The sequence below is a fragment of the Lathamus discolor genome, chromosome 3, assembly GCF_037157495.1.
Source record: "Lathamus discolor isolate bLatDis1 chromosome 3, bLatDis1.hap1, whole genome shotgun sequence".
NCBI lineage: Eukaryota > Metazoa > Chordata > Aves > Psittaciformes > Psittacidae > Lathamus > Lathamus discolor.
Genome location: NC_088886.1, coordinates 39,575,720 through 39,582,747, shown reverse-complemented (window position 1 = coordinate 39,582,747; position 7,028 = coordinate 39,575,720). Strand labels below are relative to the sequence as shown.

Sequence of the window (7,028 nt, the reverse complement as noted above, 5' to 3'; positions counted from 1 at the left end):
CCTCATCATATGTTTCTTTTCTTGTAGGGATGACAAGGAAAAATACAGTTGTATTCAAACAAATATGCATTATGGTACTATAATCATAACATCCAGCATTTACTCTTCATTATGGATTACAAAATCCACTAAATCCACTGAAAGAGAAATGCAGAGATTGCACACGATAAATGTTTGAAGTTCACACTATATGGCATCAACCGCAGCTCACTCTTGCACTGGTATCAAGCCTGGGTATGCAACCATCATATGTGACTGGACAAATCTCATATGGATGAAATTGCAATGAAATATGTGACTTGGACATCTGAGTCAGCCACGATTCATCCCAGCACAATGGACTGAGGGGGAAGTTGGGTTAAATATGAGTGAAGTAGGGGAAATCAGTGTAAGGCTAACACTGAACTATACATTTATTTTTTCAGACTGAATTAGGATTTTATTTCCCAATTTTTTATTCTTTCTGCTACCTTTCAGGGATGCCTCTGAATTTACACATTCACACAAATGCCTCAGTTGCATGAGCAGACCATGTCATTCAGTGTATAAATATGGGATTTGGTATTGAAAAGGATTAGGGCTTGTCCTGGGTTGAGCAGCAGCAGTCATTTTTCTCCTTCTTAGGAGCTAGTACAGTGCTGTGTTTTGATCTTTTGGCTTGGGAACAGTGCTGATAACGCCGATGTTTTCAGTTGCTGCTCGAATGTTTGGTCTGGCCAAGGACTTTCTGAGCCTCATGCTCTGCCAGGGAGGAGGGGAAGCTGGGAGGAAGCAGAGACAGGACACCTGACCCAAACTGACCAAAGAGGTATTCCATACCACAGCACGTCATGCCCAGGAGGTAACGGGGAGTTACCCGGAAGGGCTAGGAAGGCAGGGTTGGATGAGGTATCGGTCGGTGCTCGGCTGGGGGGAGTGGGGCGAGTTATCAGTCAGCTGGTGCTGAGGTGGGGTATTCTTTCCTCTTGTTATTTCCTTTAGCATTATTGGTGGTAGCAGTAGCGATTTGTGTTATACCTTAGTTACTAAACTGTTCTTATCTCAACCTGTGGGAGTTGCATTCCTTTCGATTCTCCTCTCCATCCCTCCAGGAGCAGGGGGAGGGCAAGAAGAGGGGGAGTGAGTGGACGGGCTTTGTGGTTGGGTTTAAACCACAACAGGGCTCAACCTGTGAATTGCTAGGAGCTGGAGAGCAGTTTCTGGTCTGAGGGATGCAGACACTCATGGCATGTGGCAATGCAGTTCTGCTCCAGGTTTAGCTGCTCTGGTGAACCTGGCACCTTCTCTGCCCTGGTGCCATGCAGAGTGGCCGTGTTCCTCATAATCTCCCAGTCAAAGCAGAGCTCTGGGGTGTTGGCAAGCACAGCCATGGAGGTTTCTGGGGGGAAAAGGACAATAGCCTCTTCTCCAGACAGCTCTTCACAGGCTGCACGAGTTCATGTACATCCTGCCGTAGAAAGCCACCTGCAGAGTTTGTAATGCTGGATAGTTGTTAAGGAAAGTGAGAGTTACACCCTGTAGGGACAAAGCACTTGCATGCCTCTGTAGCTGCACTTAGTGAAAACCTGAATCTGTGGAGCTGCTGGGTTAAAAAGAAAAAAAAGTGATGCCACAAAATTGGTGAGATGGTTGCTTTTCTTGCAGCTGCACAGTGAGGCTCTTCCAGAGCAGCTGAACCAAGATAGTCGGTTTTCTGGTGGTTAGTGTCTCTGACTGATAGCACTTTGATACAGCAATTTTCATTTGGTTTAAATGCTGACTTGTCTTCACTCCCCACATCAAATCACTGGCATCATATGAGAATCACATGCTGGAGCTGGAGAGGAAGACTACGTCACCATTAATTTGCATGACCTTTAAAGCTGCCTTTGAATTCATTTGCAGATGGCAGTGTTTCACAGCCACACAGCCTCCTAATGCACCCGCTGGACCCTGGCTCTCTTCCTCACTGTTTTGACTCTCTTAACCCAGTAACACTGCATAACAGTCTTGAAAGTCCATTTTCTTAACTAAAATTGAAGAGAGCTGCTGGCAAGGTAGTTCCCAAATGGGAGCAAGTTAGATCTGGCTCCTGGAACAGAGAAGTGGAAGCTGTTGAGTAGCAGTGATGCGGAGAGGTGCTGTGCCCAGGAGTTCTCTCCCTGGGAGGCCAGCAGGAGCGTATCAGCTTTCTGACTCAAAGGAAATATTTCCAAAGGCTATAGGGGGTATCAAATAGAGGAAAGCACAGAGGGACAAATCAATACTATAGAATTCAACTTCCCCTTGTGTTTTCCTTTATACAACTTTTTGGTACCTGTACTATTTTGTTGTCTAGTGCTGGAGACCTTTTGGTTTAAATAAATTATTAAAACAGTAACTGTCAGAATCAATTCCTGGAAGCATGATTTGGTTTGGGGGATCTGAAGAAAGGTCTTGAATCCAAAGGTTTGTCTGAATGTGCCCCCTCAATTCCTACTTTTCCTGTGTTATTTTGTCAGGCGGGACAATCCCACAGGCCCCCCAGTCTAGTACGTTGGTTTCTGGGTTGTTGTGGTTTTTTTGGTGTGGGTTTTTTTTTTTTTGGTTGGGGTTTTTGTGGTGGTTTTTTTGGGTTTTTTGGGTTTTTTTTTGGGGGGGGGCGGGGTGGTGGGGGAGTATGGAAGGGAGTTTGTTTGGTTTTTTTTTTCCCTAAATGCTATTTTTTCTAATTTTCCTTTGCAGCTGTCCAGTGGAAGGTGACAATGGGACAGCCCTCCCACTGACAGTCTGTATTGAAAATGATTTGGTAGGGTAGAGCTTTCCCTCTTAACCTGGCAATTACACCTGGAGGATAAATGAATGAAATGCCCTGGTGAAACACCTATAGAACTTTGCCTTCCAGCCTGCACATGCTGTTGCTGTCAGGAGTGTGGGCTGGTGAGGGACACAGCATTGTGTGCCCCGGCCATGCTGCATTGCTGCGCAGCAAGCATCCCTTTCTCCTGCAGCTCCATGTTTAGGGCTGTGCTGCCACTGTGGGAACTGTGTGCTCTACCCAGAATAGACCTGGATGCTCTGAGTAATTAGCTTGTATCTTTGCTAATTGTTTCCATTTTCTCTCTTTGGGGCATGATCCTAAGGAGTGGGGAGCACCCCTTATTCTCAGGCCTATTAATTGCTTCTGGCAATCCTGTTTGATAGCTCTAGGTTTATTGGCTTTCCTCCAAGCCTGCTTAACTAACACTACTGATCAGAACAGTATGTGGAGCTATGGATGTGTACTCAAGCATTTTTGTATCTCATTTAATTTCTGAGGCTTAACAGGATTTGTCAGGCCACACATTTTCAGCAAGATGAGTGACAATCATGAGGGATATAGAGAAGGGCTCATTAGAGCAGCAAATTCAGAATTATTCATAAAGAAGCAATAACTGGTCCCACTAAATTCCCTCAGCACTTTGACACCAAAGAGCTCACCTTTCAGTGTCAGAAGGGAGCGTTTTTTGCCTGTATTTCCAAGCAGAAGATTATCAAATGCTTACCAACCAATCATCTTCCAGACCCTACTGCCATCTATTGCAAAAGTACTCTTCAAGGCCAAGGACAGAGGGCAGATTTCTTCAAAACCCTTTACTCCTTATGTAGAGTGGAGGTATCATACTTGTATTTTTTCTCAACCTGAGTGACGACTTAGAAAGGCTGTTACTGAAAATGAAACAAAAGATGTGTGATGATGCTGCTGGCTCTTAGAAGCACATATCGGCATGCAAATCATGACAAAACTATAGACACAGTCTTACAATACTTAAAGTACTTGCCCTGCATTCAATAGGCTGTTTGGCTAGGATTTGCTTTCATCTGCAGTTGCATGTGTAAAGGTTATATTTATGTCAAGATCCTTCTTACACTTGGCTTTAATAGAAAAAAATCTTCAAGATAAGTGAATCTTAAGAATTAATAAAACACTAACAAGATTAATAACAAGATTAGTGTCTTACACACTGATTTTTATATTCTGTGCAAAGGTCTTTCCCAAATCCGTGAGATGAAATAAACAGAAGTTACATTTTGCGCTGCCTGGATCACTATATTGTCCCATTCTCACTGTTACACAACCTACAGCTCTTTTCCTAGTGAATGAAAATTCTTTGTATTTGAAGGCTGAGCACCATCTGCACTGTCTCTCATCAGGGGGACAGCCCCAAGTCCTGGGAAGTCTGTGAATTTATCCTTTAGGTCACGACATTTTCTGTGGAAATGGAAAAAGAGTTTGCCTCTGTTGATACAAGTGGGAGTTCTTTCTCTTCCATCATTTATGGTTTGCACTGGGCATAAATGGAAGAAAAAAATTTTGTGTTTAGTCCACCTGGCATTTATAGCCCTTCTCCTCCCCTCAGGCATTCCAGATTCAAGGATGCAAGCAGGATGCCTGACGTAATGCGAGATCAGTTGATACTGATGAACTTCCTCTCCATGCGGACTATGACACAGCTGAACCGCAAAGTCCTGGTTAGGAACTAGTTGGGCTCTTGTGATGTTCGATTTGTCTTTACACAGTAGAGGCTGTTTTCTACCTTAAACCTAGTAATTTTAACTAACTTCCAATTACATTTCTGTTTGGTTTTTTACCAGCTGAGTAATATTTGAATTTTAGATGTGTGTGCACCTTCCCATCATAAGTGTAATGGCTCAAGGTGGAGGACCACCAATACAAACTCTGTCAAAAATATGAGGTCCCTCCTTCCAGCAGTGTAAACTCCAGCCTAATCACATAAGAAAATTATTCTATTTGTTTCCATTTCTTATGTTTTGCCATTTTAGTTGAATACTACAAAATACTCATACTATGCAGATGTGAAAGAGCTCAAATGCCGGTATTTTTTTAAAAGGCTCCCGTGTGAAACCAAGCTGTTGTACCTACAATGGTGAGGCTATGTTCAGCCACCCCAGCCCTGCTCCCTGCTGAGGATAAGCTCAGAAGAGAACTGCAGTTACTAGATGTGAGTCGTAATTCTTCACACTCTTCTAATCAATTGTTTGGCATTCATCTGTATTACAATAAATCTATAGTTAAAATTCTTGAAACTAAGTGGCTTCTGTTCTGAAAAGGAAATATTTTTCCACTGCTGAGACAGAACTCAAGGGAAAGGATCATTTGAAAGACTTCTTCACATTTATTTCTTGGAGAAGTTTTATCATCTCCCTGATTCAAAAATAAAAGCAGGTATTCTGTGTTAAATAGGAGAATGCACACTCTTCAGTCTCTTTGTTATTCTACAAACTGTTTAAATAAAGCTGGCAAGGAGGGAGATTAATGAGGCAGACAATTCACTTTTATGAATATTGACTAAAGATGTCTGGAGATCCACCAAGCAGCCTGGGGGCAGGGACAGGAGGGTTAATAATTGCTGTGGTGTTATGACCTGATACAGGCAGAGTCAGATCTCTGCTGATGAATTCTAGCAATGATACATGGCCTGAGATTACCAAGCAACACAACTAATGAGTGCAGAAAGACAAAAATGAACAGGGGAGTTTGGAGAAGTAATTTAGATTTCAGCTCTGAAAATAGACAAGTCCCTTAGTTTCAGCTACCTGCCTGTCCATCTTCTGCAGTTCTGTACCTTGGAGTGAGGCAGTTTTCAAATGGACTTCATTTACAGCTGTGGTTTTGACTTCTTTGGTATAGGTAGAGGTTTATAAATCCAACAAGGCAGTAGTTCTCAGTCTGGAAAGAAGCTTAAATTGTGGTATCATGTTGGTTTTGTTGTGGTTGAACTGCTCAAAGTGCCTGCATGAGCTATGTGTCTCCGTGTGCAACATGCACAATGCAAGGGAGCTGCAGTCTGGGTGTATTTGCAAATAGTTTACTGTATGTATATATTTCAGTGTATAAATGGAATGGATTTAATGTTGGTGAATAGTGTTTGCCTGATTGGCACTGATAGAGGAGAGTTGGTTGCAGGATGGTCAGGTCCCATTGCTGAGCCAAAGGGGCTTCTGCTGCTGCTGGGCTGAGCCCCCACTTCACTGGTGCCCCGTGGAACTGGAGTGTCTCTTAGAAGAAAAGCAGAGCACTGTTTATTGTCGGTATAGAAGAACTGTCATCATCCACATTTTTTCAGTAGACAACTTCCCTGTTTGTTGTGCATCTTATTTTCAGCCTCAATTTCCCAGGCAGGGAAGCTTCCCACCTGCTCAGTGGGTCCTGACACAGTCCCCTTTGCTGGCCAGTACTGGCAGCCTGTGAACAGGGTTCCCTGCTTCTGTTGTTGCTGTTTCCACAGGAAGGAGCTGGGGAAGAAGACGGAGCTGCCACACTGCAGACTTATCACAGAGATGGGTGATGTCTATACAAATGTTTTTCATGGAAGAAGATTGACGAGGAGAAAAAAAAAAAAAGCCTATCTGACAACACAGAGACATTCTTTAAATTTACATTTATTTCTCTAAGCTTGGGGAGAAGAAACAGTCCTTTTTAAAAAGAAGAAATGCATTTTGACGCTTCTAATTTAATTTTTAAATCAGACTGTTTTGCTTGGTTGGTAGCACTTCTAATTTTTTGTAGTTCTCAACAAATTAAAACTAACATTATAATAGGAAGAATACCATCTGTCACCTCATATTCCTTAAAATTAGATTTATGGTTTGTTTTGGTTCAAGAACTCCCCCCTGAGCTTTATTTGTCAGCTTCTTTCATAAGCCAGAGATGTGCCTATGAAAGGTGTACTTATGTATAAGGCTGTCTGTCAGGCCTTTGATATCAATTTGACTGCAGTTTGTTGATTCAGAGAGTTAATAAATAGCTCAAAGTTATTCTGCAAGATCTTCATGACATGTCATTAGCTGAACCAAAGAGGAAGGTGGGAACTGTAGTGTCACTATTGCAGTTTAAGAGGCTAAAACTAAGGAACACCAGCAATAACATTATTTTTTGTTGAAGCACACTTCCTTTGTCTGAAATACTTATTTCTATCTTGCTTATTTTCTAAAAATACTTCATCTTTAACAATATGGTAAATATTTGTTGGCAGTTGGGTGGGTGGAACAGTTCCCAGTGCATTTGA

At 42.4% G+C, this 7,028-nt stretch overlaps 1 long non-coding RNA gene across 1 annotated transcript; it reads left to right on the top strand.

Annotated features, from left to right (window-relative positions):
* The first annotated feature begins 4,155 nt into the window (after positions 1-4,155).
* LOC136010940 (uncharacterized) lies at positions 4,156-6,415 on the top strand. Its single transcript, XR_010611087.1, has 3 exons — positions 4,156-4,470; positions 4,851-4,961; positions 6,249-6,415. It is a non-coding gene; the product is annotated as an uncharacterized LOC136010940 (long non-coding RNA).
* The last annotated feature ends 613 nt before the right edge of the window (positions 6,416-7,028 follow it).